Raw genomic sequence first — 14,510 nt, forward strand, 5'->3', positions numbered from 1 at the left:
GTAGTTCAGGTTTGTTTTTTTCTCATAGTACCCAGCATGGTAAGTTGTTTTTTCTTCAACATCTGGCCTAGTTGATAGGATGTAAAAAAGTTGTCACATGTGACATTTTGTCCTTTTTGTCCATGAGTCAAATCTAGAACAACACGCATACTTTGATTTTTTTCAGGTCTTTCATCAGGGGGTTTTCCTGTATACACCATTTTGAGATGAAGTACACATAAAAAAACATAACTTTTGCAGTCAGAAATAATCAGAGACCTGTAGAACAGTATAAAATGCTATCGGGTCATATTGACCTGAACAGTACAAGTGTAACAATCAGCGTGTAGCTAAAAAGTAAACAAAAAAACAAAACAAAAACAAAAAAAAAATTTAGAGCTCCACAAATGAGGAGAAGTCAAGGAACCACTACTTTCAAATCCTCATTAAAAAAAATCTGCAGGGTCTCAAAAATCATTTCGGGTCATATTGACCCGAACAGTACAGCAGGGTTAAGTATTGATCTTTTTTCTCAGAGAATTAATTGTTCTGGATGATTAATATTATATATATTGCGGTCAAGTGACTTGTTTTATATATCTGGGAGCACTTGATTTGGCACTTATATGGAACTAGAGCCGGAAAACCAAGATTTGAAAAAAAACAATGGAATTTCATTAAGGGCGTATTATTGTCCACAGATGGTAGGAAAAGTGAAGGGGAAGTGAGGGATAGCCGACGAGGAACAGGGGCACCCAGCTAAGTTAGGGTGTCATACCCTCCATTGGCAGGTCGGAGACAGCTATAGCCATATATTAGTGTCATTGTATTTGTGATTTTCAGAGGAGATTTTTCCTGACCATTATTGTTATTGAGGGTTTTTTCCTCCAATTTCTCTGTCGTCTACTGTCAAACAATATAATAAAAAAACATATTTTCATAAAAAAAATAAGAGAAAAAAAAATTGTTATAAAAACATCAGAAACTATTGGATTTTGACTATCCCTCCTATATTTATATGGTACTTCCCTTCATCATTAATGTGTGCGGGTGATTCACCTGGGCAATTTTTTAATAATTGAACAAATAAAGATATATTTTTAATAGGGATTTGCGTGTTTCACGTTAATTTGATTTTTGACTATCCCAATACTATTGGTGTATGTTAGCCAAAAGTTATGATGCCCCTGCTCGTAAGAGCTTACAATCTACAATAAGGTGGAGGTAACACAGAATACAGGTGCTTATTTACAATGATGGTCCAGTCATCTTGAAGAAATGGGGATAGATAAAGGTTGCATAAGCCAGTCACCAGCCAATCTTTGTGATGCTTTTAGGATGAGGTGGAATTTGATGGAGAATTATGTTAGGAGAAATAGTGAATGAGCTATATACACTGTGTGCAGAATTATTGGGCAAATGAGTATTTTGATTACATGATAATTTTTATACATGTTGTCCTACTCCAAGCTGTATATGTTTAAGAGACAACTACCATTTAGGTAAATCAGGTGATGTGCATCTCTGTAATGAGGAAGGGTGTGATGTAATGACATCAACACCCTATATAAGGAGTGCTTAATTATTAGGCAAATCCTTTCCTTTGGCAAAATGGGTCAGAAGTAGAGATGAGCGAACCGGTCGCGGTTCGGCTCGAGGCGGTTCGCCGAACGGAGCTCCCGTTCGAGTTCGGTTCGTCGAAAACGCGAACTGCATAGGAAACAATGGCAGGCAATCACAAACACATAAAAACACCTAGAAAACACCCTCAAAGGTGTCCAAAAGGTGATAAACAACTCACAACACAACACAAACACATGGGAAAGTGACAAGGACATATACTCATGCGAAAACAAAAGAGCTGGACAAGGAAAAAGAAGAGGAGACACAGATATATGAGTATATGCAAGGAAACATCGATGCCATTACTGTGCAACTTGAGCCCTGCTCGTTTTAGGCTTCCAATCTGGATAAATTGCCTGAGATTGCCACGTACGCCTTGGGGATCTTGTCATGTCCTGCAGCCAGCGTTCTCTCGGAACCTGTCTTCAGTGCTGCTGGGGGTCTGCTGGCAGATAAGCACACGCGTCTGTCCACTGACAATGTGGACATGGCTCTCAGAAGACTTTTCTTCCCCTGGGTCAGCCAGGGGATGGGAAAGGCACGCGTATTTTTGAGAGTGCTTCATGCAAAGCATCTGTTTCATTTTGAAAAGGGGGATCAAGTGCTGCCAGTCAAGTGGGGTGTGTGTGGCCCAATTAGTGGAAACGAGGGAGACTGTGGTTGGAGTCCCCTCGCTGTCTTTCTAAAAGAACCAAAATGAACAAATTTATGGCTCTCAGAGGACTTGTCTTCTCTTGGGTCAGCCAGGGGACGGGAAAGGCATGCGTATTTTTGAGAGTGCTTCATGCAAAGCATCTTTTTCTTTTTCAAAAGGGGGATCAACTGATGCCAGTCAAGTGGGGTGTGTGTGGCCCAATTAGTGGCAACGAGGGAGACTGTGGTTGGAGTCCCCTCGCTGTGTTTCTAAAAGAACCAAGATGAACAAGTCATGGCTCTCAGAGGACTTTTCTTCCCCTGGGTCAGCCAGGGGACGGGAAAGGCACGCGTATTTTTGAGAGTGCTTCATGCAAAGCATCTGTTTCATTTTGAAAAGGGGGATGAAGTGATGCCAGTCAAGTGGGGTGTGTGTGGCCCAATTAGTGGAAACGAGGGAGACTGTGGTTGGAGTCCCCTCGCTGTGTTTCTAAAAGAACCAAAATGAACAAATCATGGCTCTCAGAGGACTTGTCTTCCCCTGGGTCAGCCAGGGGACGGAAAAGGCACGCGTATTTTTGAGAGTGCTTCATGCAAAGCATCTTTTTCTTTTTCAAAAGGGGGGTCAACTGATGCCAGTCAAGTGGGGTGTGTGTGGCCCAATTAGTGGCAACGAGGGAGACTGTGGTTGGAGTCCCCTCGCTGTGTTTCTAAAAGAACCAAGATGAACAAGTCATGGCTCTCAGAGGACTTTTCTTCCCCTGGGTCAGCCAGGGGACGGGAAAGGCACGCGTATTTTTGAGAGTGCTTCATGCAAAGCATCTGTTTCATTTTGAAAAGGGGGATCAAGTGATGCCAGTCAAGTGGGGTGTGTGTGGCCCAATTAGTGGCAACGAGGGAGAATGTGGTTGGAGTCCCCTCGCTGTGTTTCTAAAAGAACCAAGATGAACAAGTCATGGCTCTCAGAGGACTTTTCTTCCCCTGGGTCAGCCAGGGGACGGGAAAGGCACGCGTATTTTTGAGAGTGCTTCATGCAAAGCATCTGTTTCATCTTGAAAATTGGGTCAACTGATGCTAGTCAAGTGGGGTGTGTGTGGCCCAATTAGTGGCAACGAGGGAGACTGTGGTTGGAGTCCCCTCGCTGTGTTTTACATGATTTTCGAAGGGCATGACATGCCTAAGAGGTTGAGTTCCATCATCTGCAACTTGTTGGCAACAGAAAGGCTGCCTTTACACCCTTTTGAGACCGAGGATTTTTGAGACCTTATGCCCATTGCAGTGCCCCAAGAGCCGATGGCCAGTCATCACTCCTTCTCCAAGAAAGGCGTGCCCGCGCTACCACAGTAGGTCGCACACAACCTCACCGATTCCTTGAGAAACTCTGTGTGTGAAAGGGTGCATTTCAACACAGATACTTGGACCAGTAAGCATGGACAGGGGAGTTACATGTTGCTGACTGGGCACTGGGTAACTATGGTGAGAGATGGAGAAGGGTTTGCTGTACAAGTCTTGCCGTCCCCACGACTTGTGTGTCAATCCTTCCTCTGTATGTACAAGTTCCTCCACTGCTTCTGCCTCCTCAACCTCGTGTGGGTCCTCCACCTCGGCCCAAACCCTGTGTGGTCAGGCCACCCTTCCTTGTAACTGCGCCCAAGGAATCCCACACAACTCCTTACTATGCTGGCAGCAGAGCTCAAGGCCATCAGGTGGTCAAATGTTTACTTTGAAATGTAGGGGAAATGTGAGACACCGCTGAGGAATTGTGGACGGTTAGCTCTGTAGCGTGAGACCGAGTTTCATCAATGGTTGTCTCCACTCAGCCAGCAGTCAGGGAAGGTCGGGTGCGACAATGATGCAAACCAGTCTGCAACCCTTCTTCAGGGCAATGTGACACACGTGCCTTGTATGGCTCACGTGTTGAACCTGGTTGTCCAGCAATTTTTAAAACACTATCCCGGCCTACATGGCCTTCTGCAGAGGGCACGGTGTAACGCCTGCCTGGATCGACACACTCAGATGGGCTGTAAAGGATAGGCTAGAGGCAAGCCACTCATCAAGCTGGACACCCAGAATCCTGAAACCCTTTAACCCCTATACAGTGATTTGGAATTACACAGGGTTTAAGTTGATCAATACCTGTGGAAGGCTGCAGTTCCAGAGAATAGTAGTCATGCAGGGTCAAAAACATTAATTGAGGAAGAGGAACAGAATGGGATGGCCAGGACTTAATCAGAAAACAAGCAGAGGGGAAATGCGGATCGGCCAACGAGGTACATAAACAGCAAGCAGGAAACGTAGTCAGGTAACAATTACACAAACTCATAAAACTGAACTGGGGGTAACAGTAACAAGAGGTTCATAGCTTTGTCTGGCAGTGGTCTGCAGACAGGAGGGGCCTAAAAAAGGGTGTGGTGTCTTCCCATTGGGACCAGAGTACAAATTGATTGAGTGGACTACGTTGGTGACTTAATAGCCGTGTGCGGCAATGATGCAAACCTGTCTGCGGCCCTTCGTCAGGGCAATGTGATACACGGGCCTTGTATGGCTCATGTGTTGAATCTGATTCTCCAGCAATTTTTTAAATACCATCCTGGCCTACATCGCCTTGTGCAGGGGCACGCTGCTATGTGCTCACTTTCATCCTTCGTACCCAGCAGCTCAACAACTTTCATCCTTCCGGAAGTCTTAGGGTCTGGCAGTTAAACGCCGGAAATGCGATGTTCCGACATGCAGGAATTGGAATCTGCACATGTTGCAGCGTGTGTGGCAGCACCGCAGAGCCCTGCTGAAATACGGTATGACGTATACCCTTGGCTAACTTGATCCAGAGGTGGTGCAGATCACGCTGCTGGAGTGGTGTCAGATCAAGGACCTATGCACCCTTCTACACAGTTTACAAATGTCAACGAAGATGTTTAGCACTGGCAATGCCATTCTCAGCGTGACAATTCTGGTCATCTACATGATGGAGCACACTGTAAGCATTATTCGGAGTCAGGTATTGGTCCAAGAGGAAGGTGAGGAAGTACAGGAGGAGTCATATGCAGAAGGGATAATAAGATCTACAAGGTCCATACGGTGAGCGGCACCTAGGCAGCAGTTATGGTGGGGGATAGGGATTAACAAGGGCGCATAGTATCAGCAAAAATTGTTGAGGAAGGTGCAGGAGCCATGAAGAAATGGAGGACGAACTTGCGATGGGCATGGAAGACTCAGCAGATGAGTGAGAGCTTGCTCACATTTCAGTTGTGCGAGGTTGGGGGGAGAGGGCCGAGGAAGGAGGCACGATTCTCACCTCTCTGCCACCAACACACCAAGGACTTGGTCCTCCTGGATGCACAAGACACAGGAGCGTCTTCTTGCTGCACTACCTACAACATGACCCTCAGATTGTACGAATTCGAAGTAATGCTAACTACTGGGTTGTTACACTGTTAGATCCCCGGTACAAGACAAAATTTGGCGAAATAATTCCTGCCATAGAAAGGGATGCACATATACAGGAGTATCTGCAGAAGGTGGTACGCAATCTTAGATCTGCTTTTCCACTAAACACCAGTGCTACACAGAGTGAATCTCAATGCTTTGTCATGGATAGGAGGAAATGGTCTTTTACTTGTCCACATCTGAGGGACCGAGGGCTGGCTGCTGTGCTGAGATGGCATTGAGTACGGTGTCCCTGCAGAGTTGCACTTTTGGCCATATACAAAATGAGTTGAAAAAGGACAGATGCTGGTGGAAAGGGGAACAGGTGTGTTGGAAAGGGGAAAAAAGTTTTGGTCCGTGGGTTTGGTGGTTAAGCAAAAGTAACATTTGATGAAGAAACACCATCTGTTACGGTGGGACTGGCAGATTTGGATAAGGTGGTATATACTATGTTACCGCTATATAACGAAAATTAATAAGAAAAGAAAGAGAAAGGTATATATCCCCATCAGCAGTCAGTGTCCACCGTGCTCCCAGATGGAAAAGGAGAGGTTGGCAACTGGAAGGTTAGGTGGAGGATACAGAGCTGTGTGGCTATGAAACTAATAGTAGCCTGAACCAAGTTAGACGCCACTCGGATCTTGAGACTGGGAGCCCTGTTAGCATCACAGGGTCCACACGCCCACCCAGCCCAGGAACTCACTGTTAACATCACAGGGGCTATTCAGTACGCTGACCGTGTGCATTGGGGCCACACCTGTGGACAGCAGGCGCATCAGCAGCATCAGGCCTCTTAATGCCACTGGGCTGCACAAGCAGGAATTGTAGGACAGGAGCTGGTCTTAACCATTCTGCGTTACAAACTGTGGTGGCGGCCTGCATCGACGCCCTATCCCTGCCTACGTCTGGCCTAAAGCCGCAATGGGTTCAACACATGGAGGTGTGCTCTTTCGGAGCATAATAGAAGACTGCGCACCTCCTCGTTGTCTCCAGCCCCTTTTATAACCTGGGTCCGCCCCAAACCAGGGTGGACCACAATGCACCTCCTGGAGACAAAAGCAGAGTGATACGTCAAGAGTGGCATAAAAAGCGTCCTATTTGGAACCGCAACTTCAATGATGACCTCATGGCTGTCATGACCCAAACACCTCACCATTCATCGTCTGACCATCAATAATGAGGTGACAAGTCATAGGGGCGGGCCTCTGCAAGCCATTTGGGAGTGGCCTGGCCACATCGTCAGGACACCTGATGCCCTGTGGTCTAAATGGGCCCCCCACATCAGGGGCGGGGCCAAAGAGTTCATTACCGGACCTAGTTTCTGATGCAGTAAGTGCCTGACCATGGTAAGTTGCATGAAATACAGTCTCTGAAAAAAGACTCTCAGCTTTAGCATGGTGTCTAGGCACAACACAGGACTTAGACCCGGCACGGAGTGCAAGTACCTGTGCAAAGAGGCTTTTCGCACTAAGTGTGGGAGCATGCGCTGTAGCCCGAAATGAAGACTTAGCCTCAGGAATGGCACAGTCAGGCTGAGCATACTCACTAGGCGAAACACTGGAGTTAGGCTGCGGCTGGGGTAAATCGGCAAACGCATGCGCACTAGCTGCCTCTCCTCACTTAGACGTGGAGGAGAAAGCAGCCAGCTGGACAACCCGAGGCACAGGCCTAAATGGCAGCTGATGCCTTGGCGCAACTGAAACCGCAGCAGGCTGCTTGCGTTTAAGGCGTCACCGTTTTGTAACAACAAATACCATCCAAAAGAACAGGTATACTTCTTCCCATGGATAATCTGATATGATCCCTTTTTTCATGGAACGACCATTGCTAACAACTGTAAATGAGGCCAAAACAGCAGCTGCTTCAATGGATCTCAAGTGCTCCATAAAGCGGCCTCTCCTCCACCTCAAGTTCAAGATCCTAAATACTCCATTCCTTTGTGGTGTCAACCCAATGGCACTTGCTTCCTAACAGCTCTCACGTTTCCACCAGCCCTGCTGAGTATGGGGTAACAGAGATGGTTGAGTCTGCATAGCTGTTCAGTCGCACTATAGCCTGGGAATCAGAGGTCTGCTCCAAAGCTGCAATGAGTACAGACAAGGAAGTTATTATTATTTTTATTATTATTGATTTATAGAGCACCATTGATTCCATGGTGCTGTACATGAGAAGGGGGTTACATACAGAATACATATACAAGTAACTATAGACAGACTGGTACAGAGGGAAGAGGGCCCTGCCCTTGCGGGATTACATTCTAAAGGATTTTTGGGAGGAGACAGTAGGAGTGGTTTAGGTTGAGCGTCAAGTACGTATGGTGGTGTTGTCATTAAAGGTTATAGTCATTTCTGAACAGATGAGTTTTCAAATTCAGTTTGAAGCTTGCGGGTGTAGCAGATAATCTGATGTGTTGAGGTAGCGAGTTCCATGAGACAGGGGAAATGATCTACACCCTCATTTCCAAAAAGTAAATCCTCCTGGTGGAGACAATGGGGAACATGATGAGGAGCACAGATACCTGATTGGAATGACAACTTTACTATTCGGTCAGGGCAGGAAGAGGTTGTCTCGGAGGACTCAGGACAAGGGGAATGAAAACACACAGGGTTATTGATGAGGTTGGAGACCACACTTACTGTCAAACCAAAGTCAGCCAGTCGATGAGGTCAGCAGAGGAGGTGGAGGAGGATGCTACTGATGACGAGGTTACGTTGCGTCTTCCTGGCCAGAGACAAAGTACTGGAGGCACGTCAACAACTGAATCCTGGACCACAACTTTGCCTCTGAGCAGAAGTCGTGTTGGCTATACAGGTCGCATGGGCTGTAAGCCTTGCCTAGCCTGTGAATTTTTGGACATCGCAAAGGATCACCCAAATCATGGAATCTGTAAGATTTGTCAACAATCTGTAAGTAGAAGGCAAAAACTCACACCTTTGAGTACTTCCTCCATGAAGTATCACATGGATATGATTTAACAGCGTGAAGGTGTATTGCTCAGCTTTAGCAACTGTCAACGCAATATGCTTATTTGCCGTTCATTGCATGCATTGTTGCAGACTACACACAAAGGGCTGCTGTTTTTTTGGATCTGCCTTTGGTCACTATAACAATATAAAATTGCTCTTCGGGTGTGGACTTGGAGATGCTGTCTTTAAACAGAAGGAAAAGCTAAAAGTGTGTGTTACAGCAAGGAGCCACCGCGGAAACAGTTCGTTCAATTGTGAGGGGAGTTGTGTTGTACTTTGATGAGGAGCACTGTAACGTCAGTGAGCAGCATCCTGTGCCACAGACCAACATTCTTACGGTGCTGTCTATACTGTTTACTGTGAGAGGAGCGTAAAGTCTGTATTTCTGGCAACTGGACATCAGAGTACCCGGGTACGGTAGGCTGTGCCCAGACAATAATGCGGGCACACAACACTTTGTTTTATTAGCAAAACACATATCTGTTCTGGGTAGGCCGACTATTTATAGACAATAAGACTTGCTGCCTCTGCACTGTCAAATTGTCACGTACAGTTTAAATCATAGAGGGACAGCGACACATGTTTGCATTGACTGTTGCTTTTCAAGATTTCCATGACTGTGTTGCAGAGCTGTGTGGTTTGCATTCACACTGTTATCATCTGCCTTATCTGTGAGGCTTCAGCTAACAAGGGTATTCAGGGGGGTAATGTGTTTTGTCTATGTTTAGGTAGATAACTTGGAAGCTCTTGTAATGCACCACTGGTAAGTCATGTTCGCACACACACACACACACACACACACGCACAAACACACAATTACTGCTACACAGAGGGATTAGCAGGTAGTAGGCAACAGAATAGATTGTTCAATTATTTAAATTGTATGCATGGTTCTTATTGTTTGTTTTGGTAAACTTAAACAATCATTTATCAACCCAACTGCCTAGAGTCCTTTTCCTGTTGCCTGGTTTTGCTGCATACTGGGGAGCCCACCCTGTACACGACTTAAAATGAAGCATAAGTCGCAATGTGAATTTCACTGTGCTACAATGCGGCCTAGCGTGCCTGTGCAACCACCGCCTGCCCCATCAAGTGCATCTGCGTGCTCTTCATCCTCTGTGACTGTGGGGACAGCAGTCACACATGGTTTTTCACACTGAACTTCCACTCCTTTACCCGCAACAGGGAGTGTGATTGGCAGGTCATCACTTGTTTTGGAAGTGGAAACAGAAGGTATTGTTGAGCTGTCAGACATCGAGAGAACCATCATTGGATGCAGGCTACATTATATCCACGCCTGCACCTTCGTCACAGATTGGCTGGACTACCTGCAGTTAATAATTGCATTCCAGAAATGGAAAGGAGTGTAGAATGCACATGTGTTGTACCTTGCTTGGCAGCAAAGGAACACTAACTTAGTATTCCAGACAATTTTAGGATGGCAGAAAGAGTCAGCTCTTTGGGCAAATTAAATAGCGTGGCAAAAGTGGACAGATGGGTACAGTGGCCATGTTCTATGTGTACCAGGACAGTAAAAGAAGCCTCACTTTCTATCCCTCCTAATGATCAAATGCAGCAAGGAATTGCCTGAGTTTGCTATAAAATTAGCATAGCAAAATGTGCATGAGGGTAGAATGCAGAGGTGCTTGAGATTGCTTGGCACAAGTGGCACAATAAAGGAGTCCTACAGCCATTTTTTGTATGCCACTAAGTTGCAGTATTTTTTGCTATCATTATAGCTTATTAAAAACAGAGCAGGAGGGTGTCATGCAGAAGTGCTGCACATACCTTGGCACCAGTGGGGCACTAATGGAGTACAACAGCCACTTCTTGTATGCCACTAAGTTTACTCAATTTTTGGTATTATAATGTATTAGTAACAATGAGTTTGAGTGTGCAATGCAGGCAGACGTGCTGCTAATATCTTTGCACTAGTGGGACAATACAGAAGTCCAACAGACACTTTTTGTATGCCACTAAATGACAGCATTTTTTGCTATCATTATAGCTTTTTAAAAACAGAGCAGGAGGTTGTCATGCAGAGGTGCTGCACATAGCTTGGCACCAGTGGGGCACTAATGGAGTACAACAGCCACTTCTTGTATGCCACTAAGTTTACTCAATTTTTGGTATTATAATGTATTAGTAACAATGAGTTTGAGTGCGCAATGCAGGCAGACGTGCTGCTAATATCTTTGCACTAGTGGGACAATACAGAAGTCCAACAGCCACTTTTTGTATGCCACTAAATGACAGCATTTTTTTGCTATCATTATAGCTTATTAAAAACAGAGCAGGAGGGTGTCATGCAGAGGTGCTGCACATAGCTTGGCACCAGTGGGAAAATAATGAAATACAACAGAAAGTTCTATGATGCCACTAAATGGCAGTATTTTTTGCTATCATTATAGCTTATTAAAAACAGAGCAGGAGGGTGTCATGCAGAGGTGCTAGAAATAGCTTGGCACCAGTGGGACAATAATGAAATACAACAGACAGTTCTATGATGCCACTAAATGGCAGTATTTTTTGCTATCATTATAGCTTATTAAAAACAGAGCAGGAGGGTGTCATGCAGAGGTGCTAGAAATAGCTTGGCACCAGTGGGACAATAATGAAATACAACAGCCAGTTCTTGTATGCCACTAAATGGCAGCATTTTTTTGCTATTATAGCTTATTAAAAACAGAGCAGGAGGGTGTCATGCAGAGGTGCTAGAAATAGCTTGGCACCAGTGGGGCAGTAATGGAATACAACAGACAGTTCTATGATGCCACTAAATGGCAGTATTTTTTGCTATCATTATAGCTTATTAAAAACAGAGCAGGAGGGTGTCATGCAGAGGTGCTAGAAATAGCTTGTCACCAGTGGGACACTAATGAAATACAACATCCAGTTCTATGATGCCACTAAATGGCAGTATTTTTTGCTATCATTATAGCTTATTAAAAACAGAGCAGGAGGGTGTCCTGCACAGGTGCTAGAAATATCTTGGCACCAGTGGGGCACTAATGGAATACAACAGACAGTTCTATGATGCCACTAAATGGCAGTATTTTTTGCTATCATTATAGCTTATTAAAAACAGAGCAGGATGTTGTCATGCAGAGGTGCTAGAAATAGCTTGGCACCAGTGGGGCACTAATGGAATACAACAGCCACTTCTTGTATGCCACTAAGTTTACTCAATTTTTGGTATTATAATGTATTAGTAACAATGAGTTTGAGTGTGTAATGCAGGCAGACGTGCTGCTAATATCTTTGCACTAGTGGGACAATACAGAAGTCCAACAGCCACTTTTTGTATGCCACTAAATGACAGCATTTTTTGCTATCATTATAGCTTATTAAAAACAGAGCAGGAGGGTGTCATGCAGAGGTGCTGCACATAGCTTGGCACCAGTGGGGCACTAATGGAGTACAACAGCCACTTTTTGTATGTCACTAAGTTTACTCAATTTTTGGTAATATAATGTATTAGTAACAATGAGTTTGAGTGTGCAATGCAGGCAGACGTGCTGCTAATATTTTTGCACTAGTGGGACAAGTCCAACAGCCACTTTTTGTATGCCACTAAATGACAGCATTTTTTGCTATCATTATAGCTTATTAAAAACAGAGCAGGAGGGTGTCATGCAGAGGTGCTAGAAATAGCTTGGCACCAGTGGGGCACTAATGGAATACAACAGAAAGTTCTATGATGCCACTAAATGGCAGTATTTTTTGCTATCATTATAGCTTATTAAAAACAGAGCAGGAGGTTGTCATGCAGAGGTGCTAGAAATAGCTTGGCACCAGTGGGACAATAATGAAATACAACAGCCAGTTCTTGTATGCCACTAAATGGCAGCATTTTTTTGCTATTATTATAGCTTATTAAAAACAGAGCAGGAGGGTGTCATGCAGAGGTGCTAGAAATAGCTTGGCACCAGTGGGACAATAATGAAATACAACAGACAGTTCTATGATGCCACTAAATGGCAGTATTTTTTGCTATCATTATAGCTTATTAAAAACACAGCAGGAGGGTGTCATGCAGAGGTGCTAGAAATAGCTTGGCACCAGTGGGACAATAATGAAATACAACAGCCAGTTCTTGTATGCCACTAAATGGCAGCATTTTTTTGCTATTATTATAGCTTATTAAAAACAGAGCAGGAGGGTGTCATGCAGAGGTGCTAGAAATATCTTGGCACCAGTGGGGCACTAATGGAATACAACAGACAGTTCTATGATGCCACTAAATGGCAGTATTTTTTGCTATCATTATAGCTTATTAAAAACAGAGCAGGAGGGTGTCATGCAGAGGTACTAGAAATAGCTTGGCACCAGTGGGACAATAATGAAATACAACAGCCACTTCTTGTATGCCACTAAGTTTACTCAATTTTTGGTATTATAATGTATTAGTAACAATGAGTTTGAGTGTGCAATGCAGGCAGACGTGCTGCTAATATCTTTGCACTAGTGGGACAATACAGATGTCCAAATGCCAATTTTTGTATGCCACTAAATGACAGCATTTTTTGCTATCATTATAGCTTATTAAAAACAGAGCAGGAGGGTGTCTTGCAGAGGTTCTAGAAATAGCTTGGCACCTGTGGGGCACTAATGGAATACAACAGACAGTTCTATGATGCCACTAAATGGCAGTATTTTTTGCTATCATTATAGCTTATTAAAAACAGAGCAGGAGGGTGTCATGCAGAGGTGCTGCACATAGATTTGCACCAGTGAGGCAGTAATGGAGTACAACAGCCACTTCTTGTATGCCACTAAGTTTACTCAATTTTTGGTATTATAATGTATTAGTAACAATTAGTTTGAGTGTGCAATGCAGGCAGACGTGCTGCTAATATCTTTGCACTAGTGGGACAATACAGAAGTCCAACAGCCACTTTTTGTATGCCACTAAATGACAGCATTTTTTGCTATCATTATAGCTTATTAAAAACAGAGCAGGAGGTTGTCATGCAGAGGTGCTAGAAATAGCTTGGCACCAGTGGGACAATAATGAAATACAACAGCCAGTTCTTGTATGCCACTAAATGGCAGCATTTTTTTGCTATTATTATAGCTTATTAAAAACAAAGCAGGAGGGTGTCATGCAGAGGTGCTAGAAATAGCTTGGCACCAGTGGGACAATAATGAAATACAACAGACAGTTCTATGATGCCACTAAATGGCAGTATTTTTTGCTATCATTATAGCTTATTAAAAACAGAGCAGGAGAGTGTCATGCAGAGGTGCAAGAAATAGCTTGGCACCAGTGGGACAATAATGAAATACAACAGCCAGTTCTTGTATGCCACTAAGTTTACTCAATTTTTGGTATTATAATGTATTAGTAACAATGAGTTTGAGTGTGTAATGCAGGCAGACGTGCTGCTAATATCTTTGCACTAGTGGGACAATACAGAAGTCCAACAGCCACTTTTTGTATGCCACTAAATGACAGCATTTTTTGCTATCATTATAGCTTATTAAAAACAGAGCAGGAGGGTGTCATGCAGAGGTGCTGCACATAGCTTGGCACCAGTGGGGCACTAATGGAGTACAACAGCCACTTTTTGTATGTCACTAAGTTTACTCAATTTTTGGTAATATAATGTATTAGTAACAATGAGTTTGAGTGTGCAATGCAGGCAGACGTGCTGCTAATATTTTTGCACTAGTGGGACAAGTCCAACAGCCACTTTTTGTATGCCACTAAATGACAGCATTTTTTGCTATCATTATAGCTTATTAAAAACAGAGCAGGAGGGTGTCATGCAGAGGTGCTAGAAATAGCTTGGCACCAGTGGGGCACTAATGGAATACAACAGAAAGTTCTATGATGCCACTAAATGGCAGTATTTTTTGCTATCATTATAGCTTATTAAA

The sequence above is a fragment of the Anomaloglossus baeobatrachus genome, chromosome 1 (genome assembly GCF_048569485.1).
Source record: "Anomaloglossus baeobatrachus isolate aAnoBae1 chromosome 1, aAnoBae1.hap1, whole genome shotgun sequence".
Classification (NCBI taxonomy): Eukaryota; Metazoa; Chordata; class Amphibia; order Anura; family Aromobatidae; genus Anomaloglossus; species Anomaloglossus baeobatrachus.